The 14,798-nt window shown below is 38.0% G+C and overlaps 1 pseudogene; it reads right to left on the reverse strand.

Moving 5' to 3' along the window:
* Positions 1-405: 405 nt before the first annotated feature.
* Positions 406-14,798, reverse strand: part of LOC105288664 — a 38,418-nt pseudogene continuing 24,025 nt past the window's right edge.

Consider the following 14,798-nt stretch of genomic DNA (forward strand, 5'->3'; position numbering starts at 1 on the left):
TATTGATAATATTCCTTAAAATATACATTCCCATGACTATTTTATAATTACCAATTTGTACTTTTTTTTTAAATTTCTAGTTCATCTCTTAATTTTTAGGGAAAATTCCTGACATTACTGAACTAAACTGAAATGTATTAATATTCCACTCTTAAATTTCTATGACAAACAGAAAAAACAAATTCATGACCCTCCCCCCACCCCCCCACCCCCCAAAAAGCAGGGAGAGACTTATAAAACTAAATATGGATCTCAGCATTAACAGTTAAAAACAGGGAAAGGAATTAAAATACTTTTATTAAAAAAATCACAAGTGGATAAAATGTGTGTAGAAACTGAAAATTTACGAACTATTTAAAACCTGGAATCGCTGACTTTTTAGAAACTGTACAGGTGGATCATGGGTGGCGGTGAACAGCAGAAAGGGATTACGGATGAATCTGCATTGTTCTAGCTGCTCCCCATGCCAGCCGTCTCTGAAGAAAACTTGATATTGATTAGATATTGAACCAGGCTAATGCTGGCAACAGATGCAGTGACAGTAACCTGCCCATCAGATCCTTCCACTGGGTTCGCAATTTTGATCTGTGACCCAGACATCTGATGGATCTCATTGACTCTGGCGCCTTGATGCCAGATTATGCAGCTAATTAAATATTTGGAATGGAGCGTTCATGAGAAATAGTCTGAGCAGATGCATCCAAACCTGCACTGAATCCGGTGTTGTCATGTGTCGTAGGAAAATGAGACCATTTCATTGTCAACTGGTGCAGCTTGGTCAAATCTGGCTGTGGAATGGCATACTGTCCTTGAATGGTATAGGCCTGACCACGTGCAAAGATAACTGAAGAATTGTGCAGCTTGGGCTGGTACAGGATGATCACGCCCTTTGGAGGATACTAGGAGAGAGTCTTCACATACGACCATGCAAATCTGTCTTACACACTCCATGATGGATCGTGAAATGCCAGCAATAGTAATGGCCTCCTCAGTTGAGTTGGGGAGTGTAGCCCCTGCCACCTGAAACAGAACTCCTTTTACTCTCGTATTTCCTTGATCTTGCAACCACTTTTTCTAATGAGAAAGCCACACTGACTAGCAGGGACCTCCAGCCTCAGGGTGACTGGGGGATCTACTGGCAGCTGTTCTGTTGGTCATAGAGCTGCTGATGTCCTCTTTCAGTTTGTTGATAACCATAGCAGAGGCTTTGAAGGTGGCATTAGTGAGTCTAGCCAAAGTGATAATTTTCTCAGGACAATTTCCTCCTGAGATGTTGATACACACACCACTCTCCTTGCTCACCTTCTTAACTGAGTCTCCTTTCTTTTTGATGACATGCCCAATTTCCTTTGCATGCATAAGTAACCAGGTGGTGAGAGTGATGTTTAATCTACCTCCAGTCACACCAGTGTTAAGCAGTGTTCTGGGGAGCCAGACTTTGAGAGGTCAAGTCTTCAGTCACTGCAGGTACAAGGTGACTGAGGGAAATAGGGGAGCCAGCTGGAAAGTGAAGGGCGGGAGGCTGGGAGAAAAACAAAGGGACAGCAGGAAGGCCAGCACCCCCTACTTCCATGGATGGAGGATGTAAGTGGCATAGCAATTTGTACTTCTTAATCCCTTCCACTTTTTCATCTAGTCCTTCAACCACCCTCCCATCTGGCAATCATCAAAATATTCTCTGTCTCTATGCATTTGTTTCTGTTTTGTTCTTTAGATTCCACATAGAAGTGAAATCACATGATGTTTGTTTTTCTCTGTGTGACTTACTCCAATCGGCACAGTACCCTCTAGGTCCATCCATGCTGTAGCAGATGGCAAGATTTCATTCTTTTTTATGGCTAATATTCCATTGTATATATGTACCACCTCTTATTCATTCATCCATGGATGGGCACCCAGATTGCCTCCATATCTTGACTATTGTAAATAATACTGCAATGAACATATGGATGCACAGATTCCTTCAAAGTAGTGCTTTGGGTTTCTTCAGATAAATATCCAGAAGTGGCATTACTGGGTCCTTCTTTGCCTATTGTTATAGCTTTTGTTTTAAAATCTATTTGGTACGGTACAAGTATTGCTACCCCAGTTTTTTTGTTTGTTTCCATTTTTATGAAACATCTTTTTCGACCCCTTTACTTTCAGTCTATATGTGTCTTTCCATCTGAAGTGAGTCTCTTGTAGGCAGCATGTGTGAGGGTGTTGTTTTCTTATCCATTCAGCCACCTTATCTTTTGATTGGAGCACCTAATCCATTTATATTCAAAGTAATTGTTGATAGATATGTAGTTATTGCCATTTTATTACTCATATTTTTTATCTCTTTTTCTTCTTCTTAAAGAGATCCCTTTAACATTTCTTGTTATACTGGCTTGGTGGTGATGAACTCCTTTAGCTTTTTCTTATCTTGGAAACCCTTTGTCCTTCTATTCTAAATGATAGCTTTGCTGGGTAAAGTAATCTTGGTTGTAGGCCCTTGCTTTCTATTACTTTGAATATTTTATGCTGATCCCTTCTGACCTGTATAGTTTCTGTTCAGAAATAAACTGACAGTCTTATGGGAGCTCCCTTGTTGGTAACTAACTGCTTTTCTCTTGCTGCTTTTTAAGATTCTCTCTTTGTCGTTAAAATTTGGCATTTTAATAATGATGTGTCTGGGGTGGGTCGCTTTGGGTTCATTTTGTTCGGGACTCTCTGGGCTTGTATTTCTATTTCCTTTGCCAGGCTAAGGAAGTTTTCCATCATTACTTCTTGAAATATGTTTTCAATTTTTTGCCCTCTCTCTTCTCCTTCTGGTACCCCTATGATGAAAATGTTGTTATGCTCGATGGTATCCTAAAGACCTTTTAAACTATCCTCATTATTTGGATTCTTTTTTCTTGTTGCTGTTCTGATTGGGTATTTCCTGCTAACTTATCTTCCAAATCCCCAATCAGCTTCATCTAATCTACTGTTGATACTTCCTAATGTATTCCTTATTTTGTTATTATATTCTTCATTTTTGGTCAGTTCTTTTTTTATGTTTTCTATCTCCATTTTTATGTTTCCTATCTCTCTGTTGATGTTCTCACTGAGATTTTTGGGCAACATTATAACCAGCGTTTTGAGCTCTGCATCTGGTAGATTGTTTGTCTACATTTTGTTTAGTTCTTTTTCTAGAGCTTTATTTTGTTCTTTCATTTGGGACATGTTTCTTTGTCTCCTCATTTTGACTGCCTCCCTGTCTTTGTTTATATGTATTGAGTAGAGCTGCTATGTCTCCCGATCTTAGAAGAGTGGCCTGATGTTATAGGTGTCCTGTGGTACTCAGTGGTGCAGTCTCAGATGGGTCACGTGAGCTGGGTGCTCCAGGTGTGTCCCTTGTATGAGTTGCGTGTGCCTTCCTATTGTAGTTGAGCCTTGGTTGCTGTTTGCACATCATTGTGGGTGCTGGACCTTCAGGCTAATTGGTGGTAAGGACTGGCTGTGACTGCAGTGGAGGAGCTGTTGTACAGAGGCTGACCCTAGCAGCAGGATTTGCTTTCGCAGGGCTATGGTGCCTGCTCAGTCTGCCCTTTGGGTATGTCATTTGTGAAGGTGGTCGGGTGGTGCTCTGGTGCGGTCTGAAGCTGTCCACCAGGTGTGTTGGTTCTGGGGCCTCTTAAGAGGGGCTCTGTTTCAGGCCAAGTTCAGTCACTGCCTGCGCCCTGCCCGGGGCCACTTGGTTTCAGCTACAAAGCAATCTGCAGATGGTTGCCATTTGTTCTGGACTTGGAGGTGCATGGGAGAGACTAAGCTGCAAACTGAGACCAGCTGCTGCTAGTGCCAGGCTTGGGGCCACTTAGCAACAGATAAGGGGCATGCCATTTGGGATTTATGAACCTTTGAGAGATATTAGGAAAGTTCACTGCATGAGCCAAGACAGGTCCTTTGTATGAAAAGCCACTGGATCGGCCTACAAATTGGGAGAGGTGCTGTCTCAGGGAGTCCCCAGGGCAGGGTGAAGGGTGTCAGCTAAGTTGATGGAGATTCAGATATGGCAACTGCTTTAGGCTATATGCTGGATGTGGGGAGGGTTCAACAAAGGAACAATAGCTTCTGCCTGCACTTCTGTCTGGGAGAAAGCTGCCCTGCTAGCTCTTGCCCTGAAACCAGATAATTCAGTTCTTCCCCGTATGTCCCTGGAACCTTTCTAAAGTCTTCCTCAGTGCTGGAGCTCTGAGTGAGTTCATCAGTAAGTAAGTATGCAAGCAGGCCCTTTAAGAAGAATGCCTGGGACTTCAGCCACCCTCTATCTCACTCAGGCATGATTCTCCCTGGTTTTCACAGCCAGAATTTATGGAGACTTCTCTTCCAGGCACTGGAATCCTAGGCTGGGGAGCCTGGTATAGGTCTGGAATCCCTCACTCCTGAGAGGGGACCTCTGTAATGAAGATATCTCTCCCAATTTTTAACTGCCACACATGGGTGAGGGACCAGTCCAGTCCACATCTCTGCCCCGCCGCCCCACTAGTCTCAACATGGCTTCTTCTGTATGTCCTTAGTTATAGGACTTCTGTTTAGCTAGACTTTAGGAGATTCTCAATGATGGTTGTTCTGTAATTTTGTTGTAATTTCGATGTGACCATGAGAGTAGGCAGTATAGCATTTCCCTACTCTACCATCTTGACCAAAGCCCCAATCTCACTTTTTTAAAAAATGTTTTTTGACTGTCAGTGTTTATATCTTGACTTTGATTACCATAATTTAGTTTTGATTAAAAAACTCAGGCTTTCAAGAAGACAAAATGTAACCTATATTGGTGTAGATGTGGAGGAAAGGGAACACTTGTGCACTGTTGGTAAGAATATAAATTGGTACAGCCACTGTGGAAACAGGATGATGGGTTCTCAAAAAATTAAAAATTTGACTACCATATGATTCAGAAATTCCACCTGTAGATATATATATCCAAAGGAAATGAAAACAGAATTTTGAAGTGATAGCAGCACTTTATGTTTATTGCAGCATTATTTACAATAGCCAAGATATTGAAACAACCCAAATGTACTATATAAGTCAGACAAGTCAGACAGTGAAAGACAAATGTTGTATGATATCACTTACATGTAGAAACTAAAGAAGCCAAGCTAGTGAAAACAGAGAGTAGATTCGTAATTGTCAGGGGCTGTGAGATGCAGGAATTTGGGAAGATGTTGTGTGAGGGTACAAACTTACAACTTGTAGATAAGTAAGTCCTGGAGATCTAATGCATAGCTTAGAGATTATAGTCAACAGTACTGTGTTATAAACTTCAAAGTTGTTAAGGGACTAAATCTTAATTGTTTTCACCATAAAAAATAAATGATAATTATATGATCTGATAGAGATGTTCGCTAGCCCTATGGTTATAATCATATTGTAATATGTAAATGTATTAAATCAACATGTTGTTCACCTTAAACTTAATGTTATAGGTCAATTACATCTCAATTAAAAAACAAAGCTTTATTTTCTGATAACAAATATAAAATTTATTATTTTAGAAACCAATATTGCAGTTTGAAAGTGATGAGTTATGTTATCAAAGATGATGCCTTAAAAATTAGTCTGCTGGTGAATTCCAAAATCTTATATTTAAAGAAACTGGAAGGGAATCTGCCGAAGGCCAAATTATTGGGGTGGAAAATCAGCTATCGCCCTTTTCGAAAATGTAGGGAGCCTGGAGTCTGCTAAAATATTCAGGCAAGGGGTTATTCTGGATTATGAACAGTTTTTAGTTAACTGAGGTTTAAGTAAAAGGTATTTTAAACACATGATATTGAAAGGAATCTAATCTTTCCATGGAAATTTAGTGTCACTAAAATAAGTAATCACTTATCTACTTTAAAAGTGGAGTATCATTTAACTTAGTATATTTAGGGCTGGATAAAAAGAAAGCATGGGAACCATGTAATTTAACCCTATTTCACAATTAGGAAAATGGCATCAGAGAAGGTACATAGTCACTCACTGGTAAAATCAAGTACATTTGAAGTTCATTCCTACTGCCTCTTACTAAGGAAATATGATTAAGCTTTTAGTTTAACTTCTAGCTACTTCTCTCCCTTTATCTATGTTAAAAATGAAATGTTCTTCTCACACTTTGCTATAAGGCCCAAGCCCATTAACTTCAGTGGGGCAGGCGAGACAAGGAGGATCTGAGAGCTGATCCCAGCACTGCCTCCTCAGAAGGGCTGATGCTAGAGGGAAGTTGAATTGAACAGACAGAATATAGCATTTAGCCAACATGCCAACCTCCCTGTGGCAGAGATTCAGGAAAGCTGTCAGAATCAGCAAAGGCCAGCACAGAATTACACAGGGATCCTGAAAGGCAGATGGAATGCAGTGATAGTAAATGCCAGAGCTTGCAATACTATATTGGTCTATTGATCATTTTCCAGATATACCAATCGCTTTCACATCTTCATGCCTCTGTCATCATGCTCTGTCTGCCTGAAGCATCCACACGCATCTGAGGAATTGAAATCTTATAATTTGATTTTTAATTTGAATGAGCTAGCAGAGTACGTCATTATACTCTGCAAGTAACGGAAAATGTGATTATAGCCAATTATACAAGGAGAGCTTAGGCGTAAGTAGCAGCCTGAAACTGTGTTTCAGCTGCTTAGCAAGATTAGGGTTTACATGGGTGCTCTGCTCTTGGTTTTTTTCCTCATGGTCACAGAATGGTTGCTCTAGCTCCATCTAGCATATTTATATTTAGGGAGAAAAAAGAGTGATAGGCAAGGTACAAGCCTTATCTTTTCCCTTTTATCAGAAAGCAAAAGGTTTCTCAGATCTCCTGCCTACCCCTCCTCACCTCCCACCAAATAATTATACTCCTGTCTCATTGGCCAGAACTAGAGGGAAAGAATGCTGAGAAAGTGAATATGTAGTTTTTCTAGCCTCTATGGTAGAAGCAGGCAAAGAAAAATGGGGTTAAGAATGGTTTTGAATGAACCAATCTTTAGTGAGTTTGTGGTGTTTTCCAAGCCCAGGGAGCTGGTAGCATTGGTATGGTCATGTCCTAAGATGAAGGATCTTTTTCATAATAAGAATAAATGACTTTCAAATGACCTCACACATTAACTTGGATATCTGTATACCAGTTTCATCTCAAGCAGAAACTTATACTAATGTACCTTATTTTCTTCTTGTTGAATTAATGCCTTATATGTTATAGTACTTAATGTACAAAGTGCTTTCCACCTATTATCATATTTGGTCTTCACAGGGATTCCATGACATAAAAATCATTATTCCAGTCTTACAGAAGAGAAAGTTGAGACAGAGAGTGCTTGAGTGGCTTGCACCGTGTCTGAAAACTAGTACAAACTGAGACATGAATCCAGATGTTGACTCCAGTGTCCACATTTTTATATTGAAGAGGAGACTATGTTTTAAAAGAAATGAAACAGAAAGATTACATTCAGAGTCTAAGATGTGTTAATGTTTAGAACTATGGACACTGAATAAATAATTTCTTTAGAGAACTATAAAGTGCATTCAGTTCGTGTGACAGCAAGAAATCTTTTTTTTTTCTTCCCTTTTTCAGAGAACCTCAGCCAGCAAGTCTGCAGGTGCTCCTTCCTACAGCAGATGGTCCAGTTCACAGCCACATCAGGTAATATGTTCTTTTTAAGAACCTCGACGTAACTTGTTTTCCTTGAAATGTGTTTAAACTTAAAATTATTTTGTCACTGGTCAAGTGTGGAAAGCATTGGGCTCTTTTCTGGCAGAGGGTTACTTTTCTCAACTTCAAGTTTGGGTCTGGCCCTGTGAGGGGAACAGTGACTAGAAAATGCCGAAGTTTCACGTTCAAAGTCTTCCTTGGTGGATAGCTAATGAAATCAACCTAGAATTATTGGAAGTGAAATTTTCTTTTTTTTTCCCTTCAACCAAAGATGATCCCTACTGTCCTCAAATTCTAGGATAAATGCATACATACGTGTGTGTGTGGTACAGAGTATCTCCGTCTAAGAATGTATGCTCCGATAAATCAGAAAATGTACTGATATTACAAATAATCACTTTTTTTTTTTTGCTTAGTTACTCAAGGTGATTTGCAACCTCTATTCAGGTCAAACAATACTGAATGTTATTTCACCTCTTTAGGGGAAGTTAAGCCAGCAGAGAGCTGCTATGTCTCTGCGTGAAAAAAAAATCTTTTCTGTTGGTGAGCAGTTTTTACAGGTGACACACTGTGATCACATCGACTTTTTTTTTGAAGCAGCACATGGTGAGAACACTAACTTTGAATTCTAAAAGCTGAGTAAGATTTGCATTCAAATTATATCCTAGGTATGAGGCCAGAAAGGAATAAACTACCATTTGTCTTTTGCTTTATTGGTCAGAATTCTCTCTTAGACTTTTCAGGTTACTTAGGCATGCTGTAATGATTTTAAGAGAGGCATATTATAAATGGTTTATATTAACATTTTCTCTCTCATTTTATTGACTTTCTGTAGAAATTTAGCTTTGGTGATACTTTATCCCAACATCAGCATAATGTGAAAACTCTTTTTGTGTACAACTTTTTATCTTTTCTTTGCAGTTATAAATTGACACTTAGCAATAAAACAATATTAAAGGTAATTAATAAGAGAAAAATAAATTCTTAAATTATGCAATATTTTGGTGAAAAAAAGTTGAGTTGATGTCTTTCCCCCCATTGGCATCAGCTTTGTGTGGACACGATAGTTTCTGGTAACTTTGAAAGGATATATTGCTTTGTGACTATAAGCTGAGAAAAGAGGTGGCACAGAGGGAGAGACAGTGGCACCAGTCAAAGAAAATTGCTTTGAATACCCAGGTTTCTTTTATTTCCTACATAATAGACATAAACTGAAAATGCACCCTGGATTATGAATCAGTATTTCTGATTTCTGTTCCCACACTTTCCAAAGACTGAGTTGAGCAGGTCGTTCCTCACAGCTCTGTACTCACCCTGAAGTTAGAGAGATGTCTAATGTAGTCTTCCCAGTCTAAGGAAAGTGAGACTCAGAGATTATATTGTTCAAGGTCATATGAATTTAGTTGATCTAGGAACTCATTCAGTCTTACAAGTCAATATGCACCTTTTGGGAACTTCCCAGTGAGATACTCTAATGCAGTCATTCTGTGACTGTGCTGGTCCTGCAAACTTTTCACATGCTGCAATGAAGTGAGAAAAGTGAAGACAGGAAAGTATATGGGGCAGTCCTTGAATCTGAGAATATATCCTTTTAGTTTTCTGATATTATAATGACCTCGTTTTATGAAATATTGGAATTATTAGATGGTATTCGTATAGTTCTAAATATCCTAGGCAAATTAAAATGGTGACCATCCTATACAGATTTCCCAATATGTTTTCTTTTGAGTTCTTATAGATGGATGAAATCCAAGGGTAGAACTGTTACCAAAAATGGGTTTCATTTTTGCACGCTCACTTCTTAAAACAATTGTGATTATATTGAGAGACTCTCAATCTTAGTGCCGTTTTGATTGAGGGGCATAACTTGATGGCATTTCCAAGTGGTACCCTTATTAAAATTAATATTGGTGATATCTCATTTGTACTGAGGATTCCCTTTAACTCTAAATGAAAGGAATGATACTTTTTTTTTTTTTTTGGTTAGGTGATTTCATCATTGTGCGAACATCATAGAGTGCCCTTACATAGACCTAGATGGTATAGCCTACGACTATAATTGTATGTACTATATTTTTATACAAATGACAGCACAGTAGTTTTATTTACATCACTATCACCACAAACACTTGAGTAATGCATTGCAATAGGACATTAAAGTGGCTATGATGTCATGGCGGCTACAGCATCACTAGGCAATGGCAATTTTTCACCTCTATTATAATCTTTTGGGACCTTCGTCATATACATAGTCCATGGTTGACCAAAATGTTGCTATGTGGCACATGACTATATCCTGTAAGTTTTTGCCTATTGTGCTGGTCATTTGCTCATTTGCTTTCAGATCTACTCCATGCCCACTCCCAGACATCTGCTTGCCCAGGCTCCCTTGCTAAGTGACTCCTGCATAGGTTCTCCCAATGTGAGACATTGTTGACATACTGGAAAGAGATGGCAAGGGAAAAACCAGGATATATTTCTCCCTCTCTCTTGCTTTGGGTGGTACATCTCCATGGTGCGAGCCTCGGTGTGGATCCAGTTTTGGTGAGGCTGCCCTGGCTTCTGGCCTGTAGGTAAAGTCCCTGGTGTCCCCTATGCTTTCTTTAGTGTAGGTCACAGTGTTGATCACTCTTTCCTATCTGTTTCTTTTACCTTTCTCCAAACACTTACAACTAGTTCCCTATATTAAATCCCTTCTCTTGAACAGCCAGGTTTGGTCTTTGTTTTCCCAATTGTCTTCTAACTGATACACCTACGATGGCATGATACACTTCATTCCTTTGTTTCTATAACAGTGGCTTCTAATTTTAGAAATATTATGTGAATATTTACAGATCACTAGCCTTGCAGCTGCTGAAAATTGAGATTTATTCTCTTGAGCTGGCTTGGTGGGTGGTAATCCTTTTACACCCCTATCCCACACAGAATAATTATTCCTTTTCTTTGTTACCCATGCTTTAATCCTTTCCTTTTAAATTTGTGTTTATTACAAAACCTTTGTCTTTTGTGTTTGCAATATAATAGGCTTATTGGCTTCAGTCTTTGAAAGTACCTACACAAATTTTCAGCCTGAGGTTGCAAGTAACTACAACTCAATTCTCGTTTCCAGCTTTGTGTCTTTTTCTGATTGTTGGCATCGAAAGAACATTTAGAGAAAAATAAATTGAGTCACGGATTTATATTAACTAAAAAAAGTGGATCTTTTCCTATTCGTTTTCAGAGTGCTATTTGTAAATCTCAGATAGACACATACATATATATATAGTAACGAGTAAATCAGTAGACAGGAAGATACCTGTTCATTCAAGAATTAATGTCATACCCATTTCTTCATAATTATTATCATCATACCTAACATTATTGAATGTTTACTATGTGGTGTCTGTTCATTTCTTTACATGCACAGTCTCATTTAATTCTCTTAATATCTCTATGATAAGGATGCAGTGTTTTACAGATGAAGGAATTGACAAACTGAACATGTAATTAACTTGTCCAATGACACAGGGTTGGTTCTGTCAAGATTCCATCACCCTGGTCTTTTAACCAGTGAGCAATACTATCTGTATAAAGTTTTTAGACTAATTTAAGGACACTGAAAACCATTTTCAGAATTAGTTCTATTTTTAGCTGACCAGAACATAACTTTTTAGCATTTAGGTACTATTTCCATTCTGAAATTATTTTTGCACTGTTTACTTCCTTTGTTGAAAGAAATGCTTATATCTACTCAAGTATCAGTGTATTTGCAAATAGATGTCTTTTAAAACAGACATTAAAGTATTTATTAAGTTTTATTTTAAAATGAACCATTTATTGATAATGCAACAATTTGGTGTTTTAATTGGAATAATTTGTAAATATTCTTAAGAAAGAAATATCTCCTCCTACTACTTTGCGGTTTTTAAGAAATGCATGTAAAATTTTGTGTGATTACAAATATCTACCAAATAAAAGTCATTATCAATTAAACTTTGAGTAAATGAACCAGATGAGTGAGAATGCCGATTGGCTGACTAGTGTCTTCAAATTCAAAACACAAAGTGATGAACCGAACTTGCGATAAGTTTTTTATGCATATTCTATACTTCTCTCTAGAAAAGTTTCACATTTTCCATCACATGCTCTCTCGTATATTCAGAACATTTCTTATGAATATTAAATAGCTGTCTTCCTATGGTTTAGAAATGGAAAGTTTTCCTTTGGATAATTGATACCAACCCAAGTGTTGTGTTCTAAAAACCCTCAATGTAAAGTTTTGGTCAATAATGATCAACCAATTAATTGATGTCTCTTTAGACCTTTAGTAAATTTTGTGTTGAGAGTAGTCCTTGGTAGGTAAGAACCTTAAAATCTATCCCATTAAGAGAGAAAAAATCAGTACATTAAGAAAAGATATAATATGTTAAGGAGTGACAATTTACTCAAAAGAACATAACCAAATATTCTATTGTCATTATTTTCTAGCAGCAGGTAGAATGGACAGAATTCCAGGCTGTTAATAGAAATTTCATTTATCTGGAAGGATTGGTGTTAAATAAAGGACAAAGAATATTCTATTATTTTACCGTGTTTATGGAGTAAGAGAAAGAAGGGCAGTGTAGCCCACTGATAAGCAGTGAGTAAAAGGATAGTGAACATTTTTCTTGGATTGTCCTATGTAATTTTTTCATACCTGTATAGGAAAATCCATATATGCAGCATGTAGTAAGAACTGATGAGGTATTTGTGGAATGAATGAAAGAAATGTATGAAATAACAGCAGGAATAGAATGGGGGACAGGCCGATCTTGCATCCATATATATTTATTTTTATTTCTTCTCGATCATTAGTTTTCATCTTCTCCTTAACTGAAGTTCTCATCAAAGCTGAAAATTATGAATTGATTAAGGTAGAATGCATTTCACCTCATCTCTGTTAATTCTGATAAGCGTTGTAGTAGAAGTAGAGCCTGTCAGAGGCCATGGAGTCCACACTCTGAATCATTGGTCAATCTGATGCTGTACCTTAATCTTATTCATGTTATGCATTTAGGATTAATGCGGTCACCATGAGATTTCAATGATGAGACACTAATGTTGAGACCATGTGTATGATTGCTTGTTGCTCTAGAGTCCATGGAGACAAATGTGAACTCCCAGTTTATTCTGGTTCAAGATTCTGAACAAAATTGACCCCTTTTACCTCTATATGCCTTTGCTGAACTTTGTAATTTAAATAAATAGAACACATACACACACACACACACACACACACACACACACACACATCTATTTACGTATCAGCCAAAGATCATCAGTAAAACACATGTGTTCAACTAAATGTGGAGTTAGTACTTGCTGCTATAAAGGAGAGAGCATACCATGGAGAATGAGGGGCATCTGAATAAGAGTGTTGTTTTGGGGAGGGTCTTATTATGGGATTTAGATTTAGGTGAAGGTTGAACTGAGATTTGTTCTGGATTCAATACTGTTAGGAAGTAGGGGAATTCTGTGATTGGATATCTTACTGATTTTATTTAGAAAGTGGGAGAAATGAGACAAGGCTAAAGATGTTAAGTGATAAAGAAGCCGCAATCACGCATGTTACCTGGGTGAGGGGGATGTTTGATCACTTTTGTGATTTGGACAGTGGTTTTAGATATGATTGTAGAGTGGCCTTGTTTTTGTCTTATTTAATTAGAGTTATGAAGTAACCTTCTCTAATCTTATGCTGATGTTTTTTAGTTGTTTTTGTTAAGCCAGGAACTCCTTCTCCTAGAAAGTAATGCCAGACCATCAATTTTATATATTCCATACGCACACAAAATTTACATGATTGTATATGCACAATGGAAGGCCTGGACTATCCTCCGTCATCCATCCTTGCATTCGTCCTGATCCTTGCACTTATATATTTGAGAATGTGACCAGAATAGCAAAGTGGCAATGCTCTTAACAAGAGCTGACATCCAGTTGACATCCTAGCATTATAAATCTAGAGATCAGGGAAGATGTGCAATACCAATTCTTATGCATTTGCAAACTGTCATGTCCCATTTACAGTTTTTTTAAAGAATAAGGAAGAAACTGTGGATAAGCAAAGTTGACATAATATCAACCTTTACCTTGCATTTGACAATGAATTATTTAGAGTGTAAGAAATTACGGTATGATTAAATCAAATGTCTGATTAATTATAACTTGTCTCCAAAGATGGCGCCCCAAGGAACTGTGCTCCTAATATACCTTTCCTCTCTTTGGAGCTCATTTGGCCCTCTAACTCACTTTTAATCAGTGAAGTGACATTGAGGGACTTCCAAACCTAGGTGTTAGGGAGTGCTGCAGTTTTGGCCTCATGTTCTTGGAATGGTTACCCCATGAGAGCTATCTGCCATGTAGAAACCCACTAATCATGAGAATACCATACTGTGTGGAAGCTCAAACTAGTCTTGTAGAGAGACTGTGTGGAAAAAGCGGTGCTCAGCCAGCCCTCAGCTGTTGCCTTCCCAGCAGATGTGTTGGACCTATGAAAAAAGATGCCTTCAGATGATTATAATTCTAGCCACCATCAGATTGCAACTGCCTGGAAGACCTCAGGTGAAACCACTCAACTGAGCCCTGTTGGTAGTTTGTGATGTAGGAATAGGTAACCAAAACAATCACTCATCTTAAACATTACTATTATCCTCAGCAATGGTTAGGAAAGTGTTGGCAGTTATAAAATCAGCTATGCTAATTAGAATGAATTGTTAATATTCATTTGCATTAACTATACCTTTTATATAAAAATGAATACTATTTAGTGTTCAAAAAAGACAGAAATTTCACACTGCAATCTTTTTTTTTCATTATTAATTTGTTGAACAAATACTTTTAGACATATCAATGCCTTTTTAATTCTCCTTCAGTGTTCAGCTCAGATTCTAGAATTCAGGACCCCAGAATCACAAACTACACTTTTTGCAGTGCTGTCCTAAGGAGTCATTGGGATATGGTGGGGACAGTAATGGTCATCAGCTATCCCATTTGCTCCCCTAGATTGTTCTTTCCCTCTGCAGTCAGATGGTACTGTATGACAAATTTCAGCCCATGAAATGTTAGCGGAAGTGGCATGTCACTTATGTTTTGAGGCAATAGAAAGACCATTTGTAATTCTCCAGTCTCTATTATCTGACACAAAGAT

Source organism: Pteropus vampyrus, unplaced genomic scaffold, assembly GCF_000151845.1.
Source record: "Pteropus vampyrus isolate Shadow unplaced genomic scaffold, Pvam_2.0 Scaffold1, whole genome shotgun sequence".
Classification (NCBI taxonomy): Eukaryota; Metazoa; Chordata; class Mammalia; order Chiroptera; family Pteropodidae; genus Pteropus; species Pteropus vampyrus.